Here is an 18,367-nt window from a genome sequence, read left to right on the forward strand (position 1 = left end):
TCAAAGATGGCAGCGCCCACCGGCAACACCCTTAGGTGATGGGGTTGGGTTAACTGCCGCGATCGGCACCAGCTCCGGTGGTGGCAGTTAGTGGCAGTTGTGTTATACAGCTGACACCAGCCGTGTATGGAGAGAGCTCATGGCGTGAGAAAGTGGGTGAGCTCAGCCCATGAATGAGCGCTACACACAATAGTGAGAAGACTAAACACCCACAGACTTTGCTAATACAACCATCGACACCCTCTCCTGTATCCCCCTAACTTCCTTCCACACCCACAATGCAACTAGAATGTTAATTTTTGGATAATTTTTCATAGACGATCAGTTTTCATGAACTTGAATTAAAATGTATGTACATGAGCCTTAGGTGAGCCCAGGTCATGAACTATGGATGGGTCTATCACATGTTTGCCCAAGTTATTTACTTGTGAATTAAAGGGCTTGGCCTCACTCACCCCGTTTGGCGATGGAGCTTTGTTTTATGCAAATGTGTAACACTTTAGCTTCCCTGAGATTAGCTGATGACAATGTATCTGGCGCTCGCTGCCAATGTGGTCGTTGCTACGATCCTGGATAATGATTGGCTTACGATAGTCTCAGCCCTCGTTCTGTATAGACGGCTCCAGTGGTGAAGCCTCTGCCAGTGCACAGAGAAGACTGAAGGATGGAGATATCTAAAGACCCTCCACCATATCCCCCTCCTGTAACCACACACACACAGTATGGGCAACCTTCTCCTCATGTGGTGGTGACCACCCAGCCCACCAGCGTTGTGGTGCCTCAACCTCTCTATAAGGATCACCTTTCATGGTCCATCGTGAATATGATCTGCTGCTGTCTGCCACTGGGAATTGCAGCCCTTGTCTTCTCCATACAGGTAAGGAGGGGTCCGATGTTATGTCTTAATAGGGTACATAGGGTATGAAGCCCAATGGTGGTCTATGGAGAAGAGAGGGTATATAAAACCCACTGGGGATGAGAGGGTTTATAAAACCCATGGTGGTCTATGGAGATGAGAGGGTATATAAAACCCATAGTGGTCTATGGAGATGAGAGGGTATATAAAACCCATAGTGGTCTATGGAGATGAGAGGGTATATAAAACCCATAGTGGTCTATGGAGATGAGAGGGTATATAAAACCCATGGTGGTCTATGGAGGTGAGAGGGTTTATATACCCCAGTGTGGTCTATGGAGGTGTGATGTTGGTCTATAGAACCCATGGTGGTCTATGGAGATTAGGGGTTTATAAAACAATGGTGGTCTATGGAGATGAGAGGGTATATAAAATGAATGGAGGTCTATGGAGATGAGAGGGTCTATAGAACCCATGGTGGTCTATGGAGAAGAAAAGATATATAAAATGAATGGTGGTCTATGGAGATTAGGGGTTTATATACCCCATGGTGGTCTATGGAGATGAGAGGGTATATAAAACCCATAGTGGTCTATGGAGATGAGAGGGTATATAAAATGAATGGTGGTCTATGGAGATTAGGGGTTTATATACCCCATGGTGGTCTATGGAGATTAGGGGTTTATATACCCCATGGTGGTCTATGGAGATGAGAGGGTATATAAAACCCATGGCGGTCTATGGAGGTGAGATGATGGTCTATAAAACCCATGGTGGTCTATGGAGATTAGGGGTTTGTAAAACTCACGGTGGTCATGTAAATGAGACAGTTTATGGGGGTCTTTGGAGATGAGGGTTGATCTATGCTCTGTGCAGCGCTGCGTAATCTGTGTGCGCTATATAAATGAAGATTTATTTATTTATCATTTATTTAGGGCAATGCTCAAACCACCCTACGAGTAAACCCATACTTCTGTAGTTTCAAAAAAATATTCATTTTGATCTTTAGATTCCAAGATATTAAGAAATGATCCCATTCACTGACAGCAAGCAGAGAACTTAAACATAGTTATAAATGTATCATGTAGTCTATTATAAAGTTACAGGACTGTACATAATAGAGCTGATATCATGTTCCCTCCTTCCTCCAGACAAAGGACGCGATACATCGTCAGGATTACCCCGCAGCCGCCCAACGCTCGCGCTCTGCGTACATCATAAACATTGTGGCTCTGGTCCTGGGGTTATGTATTCACATCGCCTGGATCGTCTACACATTACTCATAAGATTTACTATACGACAGAGCTACCAGTACTACCACTACAACGGATGAGACTTCAGGAACCGACGCTACTGTCACAAAGCTGCAGCTGTGGAGGGAAAAAATCCGTGGAATTCTGATCTTAAAGGATGTATAATGTCTACACTTCGTCCTGATCGTAGTAATAAAGTGTAACTCTTCCCTAACTCAGTCTGCATCTTATATATCATATCATTATATCATGTTACATATCTAGATGCATTAGATTCAGTTATCCTGTAGATCTCTGAAATACTCTGTGCTGCTGAGGATCCTCACTTCTTCCACAATGTAACTGATATAATGGGGGTCATTTACTTTTCCCGACGTGTTACCCGAATATTTCCGATTTGCGGCGATTTTCCCTGAATTGCCCCGGGATTTTGGCGCACGCGATCGGATTGTGGCGCACCAGCACCGGCATGCACGCAACGGAAATCGGGGGGTGTGACCGAACGCAAAACCCAACGGATTGCGAAAAACCGCCGCATTTTTTAAAAAAAATGTGTCGCGAAAATTGCACTTACCTTCACTCAGCCCAGCTCGGTGTATTCCAGCGCATTCCGATGCTCTTCAGCGCAGCAGCGCCACCTGGTGGACGTCGGAGGAACTACCTTAATAAATCCCGGCCGGACCTGAATCCAGCGCAGAGAACGCGCCGCTGGATCGCGAATGGACCGGGTAAGTAAACCTGCCCCAATGTATTATTTGTCCCACTTCTCACTCCTGAAATACTCTGTGCTGTCAGATTACTTAGTTACTTAGAATCTGTGACCTCACACAAGTTTTGCGCACTCCTCTCCTAAAATACTCTGTGCTGCTGGAAGCCCTGTATAACTATAGGGGACTTCCTCTGCCTGTACCTGTGTACCTACCCGCTGTCATGCAGCATGGGGAAATTTAGGAGCTCTCCGAAAAGAAATTTTAGGGAAGGGAAAGTAACCAGTCGTAAGAAATCAGAAATATACTAGTAAACGATAAACTTTATTACTATTCTCAAATCTCGGTGCCCGCGGTTTCCAGGGGCTGGTGAGATTGGTGTCTCGGGTTTCCGCCTTTATACAGACCTTCCCTGTATATAGCGTCTCAGTGCTGCAGCCTCCTCCAGTGCATAGAGAAGACTGAGGAATGGAGACTCCTAAAGACCCTCCACCATATCCCCCTCCTGAAATCCCACCTGACTATGTACCACCTCCCCCTCCTCCGGTAGTGGTGACCACCCAGCCCACCGCTTTTGTAGTCCCTCCACCTGTCTATAGGGATTACCTGGCCTGGTCCATCGTGAATCTCCTCCTCTGCTGTCTGCCGCTGGGGGCTGTAGCCCTGCACTACTCCATAAAGGTAAACCGAAAACTGTGATATGTTATATAGTATTGGAGCATTTTAGGTTGTATCGTATCTTATCTATACACCCAATCTGGTGGTTTATGGCGGATAAGGGGTTAATGCCGACTTCTTGGGTGGTCAAGCGATTAATACTAATATTTCTGGTGGTCTTGGGTAGAGTAGAGTGTAAACCAAGGTGAGCAACAACATCCCTGGTGGTCCAGAGCAGTTAGGGGGCTTCTGTATACGACTCCAATGGTCTAGTGCTAACGCAGGGGAACAGCAACATTCTAAGGTTTGACAGTTTGTTACATTGTATCAATGGCAACTGCAACACCCTCAGCCATGAGAAGTATTGGGTCAGAATTGGTTTTGATTAGTTATGGGGTAAACTGTGAGTGAGCGATTAGTATAAGATTCCCTAAAGTCAGTTTCGGACTTGGGTCATTGGCTTCCCCAGATATTGAAAATTAATCAGGGGGCACAGCCTCATCATCTCCTAATTGGGTTGTCCTCTATTTCTCTGTGGTTCAGTATAAGGTATGGGGTGAGCCCACTGGAGGATCTGGTACTCTGGTGGGCCAGTCCGACACCACCAAAAAAAACTATAACTCAAATAGAGAGGGGGAAAAAGCTGCTGCGGATTGTAAGATGTGTGAAACAGTACATTGGATGAGCAATCAGACCCCTCTAATATAATAGTAAAAAAAATGCAATAATTTTTTTAGAAGGCTAAAAATTCTCACCAGAATCCTAGAACACATATAGATATAACCATAAAAAGTCCTAAACATATTCAGTATTTCCACGCCCAAAAATGCCTGGTCTATCCAAATAATTACCCCATATGGAGAATAGCGCATTGAAAAAAGACGCTTAAAGGGGTATTCCCATTTCAGCAAATAAATGTCATTCTTGCTATAATGAAAAGTTATAAATTTTTCCAATATACTTTCTGTATCAATTCCTCATGGTTTTCTAGATCTCTGCTTGCTGTCAGTCTATAGGAAGCTTCTATGTGTACTTTGAGTGAACAGAAATCTGACCATGGTCACACAGGTGCACGGCTCGTTAGTATCACAGAGAGTAATCAGAGGCGTGTAATATAACGAGCCGTGCACATGTGTGACCATGGACAGAGTTCTCTCCACTGGAAGTAACATAGAAGCTTTGTATAGCAGGACAGCAAGCAGAGATTTAGAAAACAGTGAGGAATTGACACAGAAAGTATATTGGAAAAATGTATAATTTTTCATCATGCAAACAATAACATTAATTTGCCGAAATGAGAATAACCCTTTAAGGCCTGAATCAACGCTTTTTCATGATACTTGAATATAAAGTGATCAAAGGGTCCCTAAAAATGACACCAATGTGAACTTCAACTCATCCTGCAAATAATAAAACCGCACACACAGTATCGAGTGTCAGACGTGACGGTGCAAAGACAATTTTAAGTTTTTTTGAAGGTTTTTTTTTTTACATTTTTTTTTTTAGGAAATAGGAATTTAAAAAAAAACAAAACACAAAACTCGTGTCTCAATGTGATATGTTATATAGTAGCAGAATATTTTAGGTTGTATCTTATCCGTGAATGGGGTAGCTATATCCCCAATCTGGTGGTTTATGGCGGATAAGGGGTTAATGCCGACTTCTTGGGTGGTCAAGCGATTAATACTAATATTTCTGGTGGTCTTGGGTAGAGTAGAGTGTAAACCAAGGTGAGCAACAACATCCCTGGTGGTCCAGAGCAGTTAGGGGGCTTCTGTATACGACTCCGATACACTGACCACAAGAATAAATGGAAGGGAGATTTGGAGCTGATAAAAACTAGTAAAATGGTGCAACTACTGGTTTTTTTTTTTTGGGGGGGGGGGGGGGGGGTTGTAAATTCTACCACATTTGGATTTCTGTTCCAGCTTCCCGGTACATGGCACAGGATATAAAAAAGTGAAACTAGGAAGTACAATTTGTCCTACAGCTCTATACAGGCAGTCCTGTATGTAAGTCAAAACTGTATATTTAGTAAATGTAGATCCAGACAAAAAATTTTTTTGTCCCAGTGACAATTGTAGTTTAAAAATGTTTTGCTGTCATGGGACCAAGGATTATCAATAAAATTAAATAACAGACACCTTACAGCTGATCATTGCAATCTGGGACTATAGTAACATCCAGAGACTTCACCAGAGGTTTCTGTGGGTATAGGGGTCCGTCTGTAACTAGGGGTCGTCTGTAAGTCGGGTGTCCTTAAGTAAGGGAACGCCTGTACATGGAAAATTCTAAATGTTGTGACTTTTGGATGGGGGGGGGGGAGTAAAAAAGAGAAGAAGGTCTGGAAGGGGTTAAGGAGACGTCCCTTGCTCCCTTGTGATGGGGACTTTTGGAGAGTCACCTCCATCTTTACTTGTCGTGTCATTATTACAGTCCTGGGTGTGTATCATGGCTCCCGGGCTTTGTCCCTGTGTATATGTAACATAACCTGAGCTCCTTGAAGCAAAATGGAAAAATGTCTCCCGCCCCTCGCCCCACAGTCCTTTGGGTGTAGGTTATTGTAGGGCAGACTGCAGGCAGCGTTTCACTTAAAGGGAACCTGTCACCAGGAGACCCATTTTCAGCACTGCCCCAGTCCCCACAGAGCATAGTACATACACTGCCAAAGTGTTTTTGTAAAAAAAAGTAGGTTTTACAGGAAAAAAAAGATATGTTATATATAGAGATGAGCGAGCACTAAAATGCTCGGGTACTCGTTATTCGAGACGAACTTTTCCCGATGCTCGAGTGCTCGTCTCGAATAACGAGCCCCATTGAAGTCAATGGGAGACTCGAGCATTTTTCAAGGGGACCAAGGCTCTGCACAGGGAAGCTTGGCCAAACACCTGGGAACCTCAGAAAAGGATGGAAACACCACGGAAATGGACAGGAAACAGCAGGGGCAGCATGCATGGATGCCTCTGAGGCTGCTTAATCGCACCATTATGCCAAAATTATGGGCAACAGCATGGCCATGACAGAGTGACAGAATGAAGCTAGATAGCATCTAAAACATGCAATAATTGACCCTGACACTATAGGGGACGGCATGCAGAGGCAGCGGCAGCAGGCTAGAGAGTGGCATGGCGACATACCCTAAATGGACTCAGGCTTCAAACCAATGGGTGGCAGAGAGGAACCAAAGGAGGTGAGCAAGAAGCGCTCAAATAATATCGGTACATGATAAAAGTTTGCCAGTATATTTTGTGGATTACACAGCAGGGTGGCGACAAAGTTAACATGGAAGCCATGAAAACAACCCAAAATTCTGCCTGACACAGCTCGTTTGATAAGGGGACCATGTATGGAGGCAGTGAACTAGTAGTAGATTAAAGGTGCTGCAGTTAAAACTATGTTAGTTGGATCTTGGCATGGAGCTGGCGTTCCGCTGCCAGGCGAGCTTTCGCCAATCCAAGCCCCTGTCTCTAGGCTACTCCCCAAACAGCACTTCTAAGAACCTTTTGTATAAGATCAAGTGTAGTAGCGTTCTTATAAGTTTAGGATATGGCGGGTGAGGGGAATGTAAACAGATGCGCAAGAAGCGCTGAAATAATATCCGTAAATGATAAAAGTTTGCCAGTATATTTTGTGGATAACACAGCAGGGTGGCGACAAAGTTAACAACTTTGATGTGGAATCCATGAAAACAACCCAAATTTCTGCCTGACACACCTGGTTTGATAAGGGGACGATGTATGGAGGCAGCTATATGGACGACTTTTGGAGGTAGCAATGGAGACAACGTGTGGAGGCTGCTATGGAGACAATTTAATTTGGATAGTGCCTGTATGTGGCAGTCCAAAAAAGTTTTCAAACCAGAGGAGCAGGTAGGTGGCCCTCCAGAAAAATGAAATAGATTGAGTGCCTGTATGTGGCAGTCCAAAAAACTTTTCAAACCAGAGGAGCAGGTAGGTGGCCCTCCAGTAAAATGGAATAGATTGAGTGCCTGTATGTGGCAGTCCAAAAAAGTTTTCAAACCAGAGGAGCAGGTAGGTGGCCCTCCAGAAAAATGGAATAGATTGAGTGCCTGTATGTGGCAGTCCAAAAAAGTTTTCAAACCAGAGGAGCAGGTAGGTGGCCCTCCAGAAAAATGAAATAGATTGAGTGCCTGTATGTGGCAGTCCAAAAAAGTTTTCAAACCAGAGGAGCGGGTAGGTGGCCCTCCAGAAAAATGAAATAGATTGAGTGCCTGTATGTGGCAGTCCAAAAAACTTTTCAAACCAGAGGAGCAGGTAGGTGGCCCTCCAGTAAAATGGAATAGATGGAGTGCCTGTATGTGGCAGTCCAAAAAAGTTTTCAAACCAGAGGAGCAGGTAGGTGGCCCTCCAGAAAAATGGAATAGATTGAGTGCCTGTATGTGGCAGTCCAAAAAAGTTTTCAAACCAGAGGAGCAGGTAGGTGGCCCTCCAGAAAAATTGAATAGATTGAGTGCCTGTATGTGGCAGTCCAAAAAAGTTTTCAAACCAGAGGAGCAGGTAGGTGGCCCTCCAGAAAAATGGAATAGATTGAGTGCCTGTATGTGGCAGTCCAAAAAAGTTTTCAAACCAGAGGAGCAGGTAGGTGGCCCTCCAGAAAATGGAATAGATTGAGTGCCTGTATGTGGCAGTCCAAAAAAGTTTTCAAACCAGAGGAGCAGGTAGGTGGCCCTCCAGAAAAATGGAATAGATTGAGTGCCTGTATGTGGCAGTCCAAAAAAGTTTTCAAACCAGAGGAGCGGGTAGGTGGCCCTCCAGAAAAATGAAATAGATTGAGTGCCTGTATGTGGCAGTCCAAAAAAGTTTTCAAACCAGAGGAGCAGGTAGGTGGCCCTCCAGAAAAATGGAATAGATTGAGTGACTGTATGTGGCAGTCCAAAAAAGTTTTCAAACCAGAGGAGCAGGTAGGTGGCCCTCCAGAAAATGGAATAGATTGAGTGCCTGTATGTGGCAGTCCAAAAAAGTTTTCAAACCAGAGGAGCAGGTAGGTGGCCCTCCAGAAAAATTGAATAGATTGAGTGCCTGTATGTGGCACTCCCAAAAATTGTTTAAAACAGAGGACCGGGTCGGTGGCCCTCCAGAAAAATGAAATGCATAAAGTACTATAGCTAGAGCCAGTGGGCCCTGTCAAAAAATAGCCAGTTTCCTCTGCTTTACTGTACAAAGAGGAGGAGAAGGAGGAAAATGAGGAGGAGAAGGAGTGGATAAATTATTCAGGTTGAGCTTCCTTCACCTGGTGGAGAATGGAAATTATGAGAAATCCAGGCTTTATTCATCTTAATAAGCGTCAGCCTGTCAGCGCTGTCAGTCGAAAGGCGTGTACGCTTATCGGTGATGATGCCACCAGCTGCACTGAAAACCCGCTCGGACAAGACGCTAGCGGCAGGGCAGGCAAGAACCTCCAAGGCGTACAGCGCCAGTTCGTGCCACATGTCCAGCTTTGAAACCCAGTAGTTGTAGGGAGCTGTGTGATCATTTAGGACGATGGTATGGTCAGCTACGTACTCCCTCACCATCTTTCTGTAAAGATCAGCCCTACTCTGCCGAGACTGGGGACAGGTGACAGTGTCTTGCTGGGGTGACATAAAGCTGGCAAAAGCCTTGTAAAGCGTACCCTTGCCAGTGCTGGACAAGCTGCCTGCTCGCCTACTCTCCCTCGCTACTTGTCCCGCAGAACTACGCACTCTGCCGCTAGCGCTGTCAGAAGGGAAATACTGTTTCAGCTTGTGCACCAGGGCCTGCTGGTATTCATGCATTCTCACACTCCTTTCCTCTCCAGGGATGAGAGTGGAAAGATTTTGCTTGTACCGTGGGTCCAGGAGAGTGAATACCCAGTAATCGGTGCTGGAATAAATTCTTTGAACGCGAGGGTCACGGGATAGGCAGCCTAGCATGAAATCTGCCATATGCGCCAGAGTACCAACGCGTAAGAATTCACTCCCCTCACTGGCCTGACTGTCCATTTCCTCCTCCTCCAACTCCTCTTCTTCTGCCCATACACGCTGAACAGTGAAGGACTCAACAATGGTCCCCTCTTGTGTCTCGCCAACATTCTCCTCCTCTTCCTCCTCATCCTCCTCCACCTCCACCTCCTCCGATATGCGCTGAGAAACAGACCTAAGGGTGCTTTGGCTATCAACAAGGGAATCTTCCCCCGTCTCTTGTGACGAGCGCAAAGCTTCCGACTTCATGCTGATCAGAGAGTTTTTCAACAGGCCAAGCAGCGGGATGGTGAGGCTGATGATGGCGGCATTGCCACTGACCATCTGTGTTGACTCCTCAAAGTTACTCAGCACCTGACAGATATCAGACATCCACGTCCACTCCTCATTGTAGACTTGAGGAAGCTGACTGACCTGACTACCACTTCTGGTGGAAGTTGACATCTGGCAGTCTACAATCGCTCTGCGCTGCTGGTAAACTCTGGATAACATGGTCAGTGTTGAATTCCACCTCGTGGGCACGTCGCACAACAGTCGGTGAGCGGGCAGTTGGAGGCGGCGCTGCGCTGCCCTGAGAGTGGCAGCATCTGTGCTGGACTTCCTGAAATGCGCACAGATGCGGCGCACCTTCGTGAGCAAATCAGACAGATTGGGGTACGTCTTGAGGAAACGCTGAACTATCAGATTTAACACATGGGCCAGGCATGGCACATGTGTCAGTCTGCCGAGTTGCAGAGCCGCCACCAGGTTACGGCCGTTGTCACACACAACCATGCCTGGCTTCAGGTTCAGCGGTGCAGCCACAGATCAGTCTGCGCCGTGATGCCCTGTAATAGCTCTTGGGCGGTGTGCCTTTTATCGCCTAGGCTCAGCAGTTTGAGCACCGCCTGCTGTCGCTTAGCGACGGCACTGCTGCTGTGCCTAGAGCTACCGACTGATGGCGGCATGGCCACGGATGGTAGTTCGGAGGAGGAGGTGGAGGAGGGGTGGGAGGAGGAGGAGGCATAGTAGGCCTGAAACACCTGGACCGAGGTAGGCCCCGCAATCCTCGACGTCGGCAGTATATGACCAGCCACAGGGTCAGACTCGGTCCCAGCCTCCACCAAGTTAACCCAATGTGCCGTCAGCGATATATAGTGGCCCTGCCCGGCAGCACTCGTCCACGTGTCCGTGGTCAGGTGGACCTTGTCAGAAACGGCGTTGGTCAGGGCACGGATGATGTTGTCTGACACGTGCTGGTGCAGGGCTGGGACGGCACATCGGGAAAAGTAGTGGCGGCTGGGGACCGAATACCGAGGGGCGGCCGCCGCCATGAGGTTGCGAAAGGCCTCGGTCTCTACTAGCCTATAGGGCAGCATCTCCAGGCTAAGCAATCTGGAGATGTGGACATTAAGGGCTTGGGCGTGCGGGTGGGTTGCACTATATTTGCGTTTCCGCTCCAGCGTCTGGGGTATGGAGAGCTGAACGCTGGTGGATGCTGTGGAGGATCGTGGAGGCGACGATGGGGTTTTTGTGGCAGGGTCCTGGGCAGGGGGCTGACTATCAGCTGACACAGGGGAAGGAGCAGTGGTGTGCACGGCCGGAGGTGAACGGGCTTGTTGCCACTGAGTGGGGTGTTTAACATTCATATGCCTGCGCATACTGGTGGTAGTTAAGCTAGTAGTGGTGGAACCCCTGCTGAGCCTGGTTTGGCAAATGTTGCACACCACAGTCCGTCGGTCATCCGGTGTTTCCTTAAAGAACCTCCAGACTTCTGAAAATCTAGCCCTCGCCGCAAGAGCCCTCGCCACGGGAGCTTCACTAGTTGACACATTTGGCGCTGATGCACCAGCTCTGGCCCTGCCTCTCCGTCTGGCCCCACCACTGCCTCTTCCAACCTGTTCTGGTCGAGGACTCTCCTCCGTCTCAGAAGCACTGTGTTCACCCGGCCTATCAACCCAGCTTGGGTCTGTCACCTCATCATCCTCCGATCCCTCAGTCTGCTCCCCCCTCGGACTTCCTGCCCTGACAACAACTTCCCTACTGTCTGACAACCGTGTCTCCTCATCGTCGGACACCTCTTTACACACTTCCACTACGTCAAGAAGGTCATCATCACCCACAGACTGTGACTGGTGGAAAACCTGGGCATCGGAAAATTGCTCAGCAGCAACCGGACAAGTGGTTTGTGACTGTGGGAAGGGTCCAGAAAACAGTTCCTCAGAGTATGCCGGTTCAAAGGCCAAATTTTCCTGGGAGGGGGCAGACTGGGGGGGAGGAGGCTGAGGTGCAGGAGCTGGAGGAGTGGCGATTTCGGTGACATGGGTGGACTGCGTGGAAGACTGACTGGTGGACAAATTGCTCGAAGCATTGTCGGCAATCCACGACATCACCTGTTCGCACTGTTCTGGCCTCAACAGTGCTCTACCACGAGTCCCAGTAACTTCAGACATGAACCTAGGGAGTGTAGCTCTGCGGCGTTCCCCTGCTCCCTCATAAGCAGGTGGTGTCTCACCCCGGCCAGGACCACGGCCTCTGACCCCTGCAGTAGTTGGACGCCCACGTCCCCGCCCTCGTCCTCTACCCCTAGCCCTCGGGTTAAACATTTTGAAAATGAGAGTTATAACTTTAATTTTTTTTTAACTTTTTTTTGTGTTTTTTGTTTTTTTTTGTGTTTTTTAGTTTTTAAAACCAAACGATGCTATCCTATTGCTATGGCTATTTTCTAGCCAAGTATGAAAGCACACTACTATGCCAGATGAGATGACGCTGAGTTATTAAAAAAATAAACGTAAAATAAAAAAGGAAATGGCAGACTGTGCCTAATTGAAATCCAACCCCTAATAAATTTTCCCACTTCGGTCTTTGCAATGGATATGTGCGTCACTAAGCGCAAAGCACAGCGGTCGCAAGTCTCACTACAAATTGCTGACAATTGGCTAGTAGATGCACTGCAGCAAGTACAGCCACCAGCAGATCAACCAGAAATCAAATATATAACGCTACTGTAGGCGTAAGTAAGCCGTTTGGATTCTCCTATGGCTATTTTCTAGCCAAGTATGAAAGCACACTACTATGCCAGATGAGATGACGCTGAGTTATTAAAAAAATAAACGTAAAATAAAAAGTAAATGGCAGACTGTGCCTAATTGAAATCAAACCCCTAATAAATTGTCCCACTTTGGTGTTTGAGGTGGATATGTGTGTCACTAAGAGCTAAACACAACGGTAGCAAGTCCCCCTGCTAATTCCTCACAATATGGTACTAGCTGCAAATAAAAAAAAAAAAGTATAACGTTATTGTAGCCCTAAGAAGGGCTGTTGGGTTCTTGGAGAATCACTCCTGCCTAACAGTAAGCTAATAGAACACCCTAACGCTTTCCCTGACCAGCAGCAGCTCTCTCCCTAGCGGCATCCAGACACAGAATGATCCGAGCAGCGCGGGCAGCGGCTAGTCTATCCCAGGGTCACCTGATCTGGCCAGCCAACCACTGCTATCGACGTGTAAGGGTACCACGTCATGCTGGGTGGAGTGCAGAGTCTCCTGGCTTGTGATTGGCTCTGTTTCTGGCCGCCAAAAAGCAAAACGGCGGGAGCTGCCATTTTCTCGAGCGGGCAAAGTATTCGTCCGAGCAACGAGCAGTTTCGAGTACGCTAATGCTCAAACGAGCATCAAGCTCGGACGAGTATGTTCGCTCATCTCTAGTTATATATTAACTTTCTATGTCAGGTGCTCTGTGACTAGGCACTTGTCCCCTGGGAGTGGCTGTAGAGGAGCAGTTCCCTCCCACCCTTAGGAGACCACACCTCCGTGTGTCCTTTTAAAATATTTGAAAACGCCCATCAGCCAGCTTAGTGACGCCCCTGCTCCTCTACAGCCACTCCCAGGGGACAAGTGCCTAGTCACAGAGCACATAGCATGGAAAAGTACTATATAACATATCTTTTTTTTCTGTAAAACCTATTTTTTTACAAAAACTCTTTGGGAGTGTATGTACTATGCTCTGTGGGGACAGGGGGGGGGGTGTAGTTTTTATGTGCGGATTTCAAGCAGGTTTGTCTATTTAGTGTTGCTCCTTGTGTGCATTTTTTATGCAGATTTTCCGAATGCGTCGTTTTCCTCTTTTTCGGGAATTCTGCACGAAAACCACATGGTGATGCCGTTTAGAGGCAAATTTTCACTCTGCCATATACTTCAATGTAAAAAGTGCATGCAAAAATCCACGAGGATGCACAAAAAAAGTAACTTGATCATTATTTTCCGCACTGAGCAACAATTTAGGCCCAAAAAAACCACAATGGGGTAAATTTACTTACACGGTCCTGTCGCAATCCCCGATCTGGATGGTCCGACGAAGATGAAGTCCGGCGCGATTCACGTAGCTCGTGCGTCCAATTTCCTGCATCCGTTGCTTCCCTGCCGAGGTCTGCCGGAGTTCACCTTCTTCTTCCCGGTGCTTGTAAGTGCAACACAATTTCCAATGTTAAATCCTGTGCGTTGTCCGAATCCATCGGATCGTCTGGTGGCCCGCCACCCGATTTGTGTCGCGTGAAAGCCTGTGCCAATGTGCCAAAATCTGATCGCGTGCGCCAAAATCCCCTGTTAAATGTGCCGCTAATCGGAAATCGTCGGGGAAACTCGTTGAAAATGCGCTTAGTAAATGAGCCCCATTGTCTACGTGACCTTTTCCAAATCACAATGGAGGTAATTTACTAAGGGCCCGAAACGCGTTTTCCCTACGTGTTACCCGAATATTACCGTTTCGCACCGTTTTTTGCTGAATTGCCCCGGGTTTTTGGCGCACGCAATCGGATTGTGCCGCAACTGCGCCGGCATGCACACAGCGGAAATCGGGGGGCGTGGCCGTACGAAAACCCGATGGTTTCGGAAAAACCGCCGCATTTAAAAAAACTGCGCCGGCATGCATGGATTCGGAAAAACCGCGGCATTTAAAAAAACTGCGCCAGCATGCACGCAACGGAAATCGGGGGCGTGGCCATACGAAAACCCGACGGATTCGGAAAAAACGTCACATTTTAAAAAAGAAAGTGTTGCTTGACACGCGCTTACCTGCATCCACGATAGCTTGGTGAACTTCAGTGAACTCCGACGGAATTCAGCGCAGCAGCGACACCTGGAGCACATCGGGCGCACTACCTTAGTGAATCCCGGCAAAACCCGAATCCTCCACAGAGAACGCCCGCTCGATCGCGACAGGACCGGATAAGTAAATGTGCCCCATTCACTTTAATGCTGCTGAACTGTGCTACAGATTTTCCAAACCAAAGTCAAGACGGAACGGAATGTGCAACGTAAGCAGATAGCATAATGATGTCCTCACACAGCTGTGCTCTGTGCTCTCTGCATCGCCATTCTTTAAAGCACCTCCCATTATTATTATAATCTGCAGCTAGCTTCCAGTAGAAAACTATAGCAGACTCTCACACAAGTTGCTGCTTTGGAGAAGCACAATGTAGAGAACTAAGACCACAGCAGTGTGAGGACATACCCCTAGTGCAGCGGTGGCGAACCTATGGCACGCGTGCCAGAGAGGGCACGCAGAGCCATCTCCCCAGTCTCATTAAAGTCGGAGCTCCTGCTCTGTCCATTGCCCGTCCCTCCTCCTCTTCAGCCCGGGAAACAGTGGGAAGAGAACGGAGTGAGGCAGCTCACAGAACGGAGCCGACAGCAGCAGAGCAGAGATATGAGGTCAGGAGCTGCTGGGGCTGCTCACACACAGAGATGTGCACACTTACAGAGGTCCTGGCAGGTGACACTAAACCAACTATACATACTTGTGGTTTAGTGTCCCAAATCCCCCTGTATGACAGCTGTCTGTGGCCACATTGCCTGTATCTGAAGTGCTCATCACCTGCACAGAAAGCACAATGTAACCGGGTGCTATGCTACATCACTGGCTGGGTAGTGCAGGTGATGAGCGCTGTGGACAGAGGCAAGTGTATATGTGGCCACGGACAGCTGTCATATGGGTGATCCCAAATCCAACTGCGCCTCCACCCCACAACAACCACTTTGCCATACAACCATTTTTTTGCCATTTGGCAACATGTAATAAAATGTTATGAAAAGTGGTCAAATGGTTGTACAGTCCTCAAAATGGTAGCACTGAAAGCATCATCTCATATCACAAAAAAATTACACCACACACAGCTCCGTACACCAAAGTATGAAAAAGCGCCCAAAAAATTTGCACCAGAAGATGGCAAAATGACTTTTTTTTTTTAGTACAGGAGGTTTTAATTTTTGTAAATGTATACAAACATTATTAAACCCATGTAAATATATTATCCGTGTGATCGTACTGACCCACAGAATAAAGTAGACATGTCGTTTGGGGTGCACCGTGGAAGCTGTAAAATCCAAGCCCACAAGAAAATGTCACAAAGGAATTTTTTAACCAATTTTACTGCATTTGGAATTTTTTACCACTTCCCAGTACAGGGAATTGGATACTAAATACCATCACTATGAAGTGCAATTTTTTACGCAGAGCTCTTTCACGGTGGGGAGTAAAAAATGCAAACGCAAAAACAAAAAGGGGGTAAAGATGGCAATATTTGGTCCATGAGCAAGCTAACTTATCACAGTCCCCTAGTCCCTGCATGTACTCAGGACTGCTGTCACTGTATGGGGGTAATGATAATCAGTATATGGCGGTAATATTCCTCACTGAATGGCAGTAATATGATATTCATTGCTATATTTGTATAGTCTTTATTAGCAGAATGATGCTATTTATGTGGTTGTAAAGGTGGCATCATCATATGGCAGTATTATTTGTCTTATTGTTAGGTGGTATTGTGGCACCATTGGGCTAAATTTCTGTGTTGGCACCTCGCGATAGAAACGTTGGCTTTGGTTTGCAGTTTGGGCACTCGGTCTCTCCAAGGTTCGCCATCACTGTCCTAGTGCAATCCTGAATAATGATACCATTACACATATCTCTATGGACAATACCTAACACTGACTGCAACTTTGTATGGTCATACCTGCTGACAGGTTCCCTGGGATATAATTATTATTATAGATTTTGTCTCTTCCTTCCCCCAGACACGGAAGGCGATTAACCATCTGGATGAGGATACGATCTTCCATTATTCCTCCTCAGCTCTCAAATGGAACAGGATTGCAACACTGTTGGGGGTCCTCCTTAACATTGCCTGGATTGGATACAAAACCTACGTGAATGTGACGGGGGACTACAGCTACTACAACGGATAACAGGGACCATATGAAGAGACGCTACTGACACGAATCCTCTGCTGTGCAGTACAATCCTTTAGAAGACTTAGAAAAGATGCAATAAATATCTTGAATCTATTATAGATCATGTTTCTTGCCTAGATAGAGCAAAGGGCATTAGCTGTGAAGCATATCAATGCAGAGAACTAAGAGCACAGCAGTGTGAGGACAGCTCCTGCAGCTACAATCTATTTTTCCTTTATTGGACAAAGTATAAAAAATGTATCTACAGTTAATTTAATCCCAGACACGGACAAACTGAGGGTTATTTATTCTAAAAAATCCAATATAAAACTAGAATTGTTAGCTTGGGAGAGGGTTTGCTACAATGTATCAGTTACAATGAAATGTATAGACTCTATTGTTAATAATAAAGGTTTCTACTATCATTTACTTTATATCACTTTCCTGGCTGTTGGTTTATCCATAGCCACGTACTAAATGAACATAATCCCAGAGATTCAGTGAAGACTGACACATACACAGAGCTGAGTAACTATTGTAAAGCCGTGTCCCGGGGCCAGTAATACTTGGCACCTATAACTGTTTAATAATGAATGGATTCCTGTCTTATGTAATGTTAAGGATGTTTTAGCCTGAGTGAACAAGATGGTGATTTCCCAGTGACCTTATTACGGGAAAGCGATGGCGCTCACACCCACCTTCTGTATAAAGAGGAACTTTCCCCATAGATGCTGCTTAAACGGGATATTGTATAATATTAAAGGGCTATTTCGGAATTTAGATCAGCGATACATATAATCTGAACTTCCTTCCGGGTTGTATGACTTGTATGGCACCTGTGCCCCCAGGCTCATGGAGGCATGAAGACATGGAGGCTCAGGGGAGAGGACATCAGAGACATGGAGGCTCAGGAGAGAGAACATCAGAGACATGGAGGCTCAGGAGAGAAGACATCAGAGACATGGAGGCTCAGGAGAGAAGACATCAGAGACATGGAGGCTCAGGAGAGAAGACATCAGAGACATGGAGGCTCAGGAGAGAAGACATCAGAGACATGGAGGCTCAGGAGAGAAGACATCAGAGACATGGAGGCTCAGGAGAGAAGACATCAGAAATATGGAGGCTCATGGGAGAGGACATCAGAGACATGGAGGCTCAGGAGAGTGGACATCAGAGACATGGAGGCTCAGGAGAGTGGACATTAGAGACATGGAGGCTCAGGAGAGAAGACATCAGAGACATGGAGGCTCAGGAGAGAAGACATCAGAGACATGGAGGCTCATGAGAGAGGACATCAGAGACATGGAGGCTCAGGAGAGTGGACATCAGAGACATGGAGGCTCCGGAGAGAGGACATCAGAGACATGGAGGCTCAGAAGAGAAGACATCAGAGACATGGAGGCTCAGGAGAGTGGACATCAGAGACATGGAGGCTCAGGAGAGAGGACATCAGAGACATGGAGGCTCAGGAGAGAGGACATCAGAGACATGGAGGCTCAGGAGAGTGGACATCAGAGACATGGAGACTCAGGAAAGAAGACATCAGAGTCATGGAGGGTTAGGAGTGAGGACATCAGAGACATGGAGGCTCAGGTGGGAAGGCATCAGAGACATGTAGGCTCAGAAGAGAGGACATCAGAAAGATGGAGGCTCAGGAGAGAGGAAATTGTAGACATGGGGGCTCAGGAGAGAAGACATCAGAGTCATGGAGGGTTAGGAGTGAGGAC

At 46.9% G+C, this 18,367-nt stretch overlaps 1 long non-coding RNA gene across 1 annotated transcript; it reads left to right on the forward strand.

Moving 5' to 3' along the window:
• On the forward strand, positions 1 to 2,324 carry LOC140065606 (uncharacterized). Its single transcript, XR_011847981.1, has 2 exons — positions 1 to 877; positions 2,008 to 2,324. It is a non-coding gene; the product is annotated as an uncharacterized lncRNA (long non-coding RNA).
• The last annotated feature ends 16,043 nt before the right edge of the window (positions 2,325 to 18,367 follow it).

This window comes from Engystomops pustulosus, chromosome 6, assembly GCF_040894005.1.
Source record: "Engystomops pustulosus chromosome 6, aEngPut4.maternal, whole genome shotgun sequence".
Taxonomy (NCBI): Eukaryota; Metazoa; Chordata; class Amphibia; order Anura; family Leptodactylidae; genus Engystomops; species Engystomops pustulosus.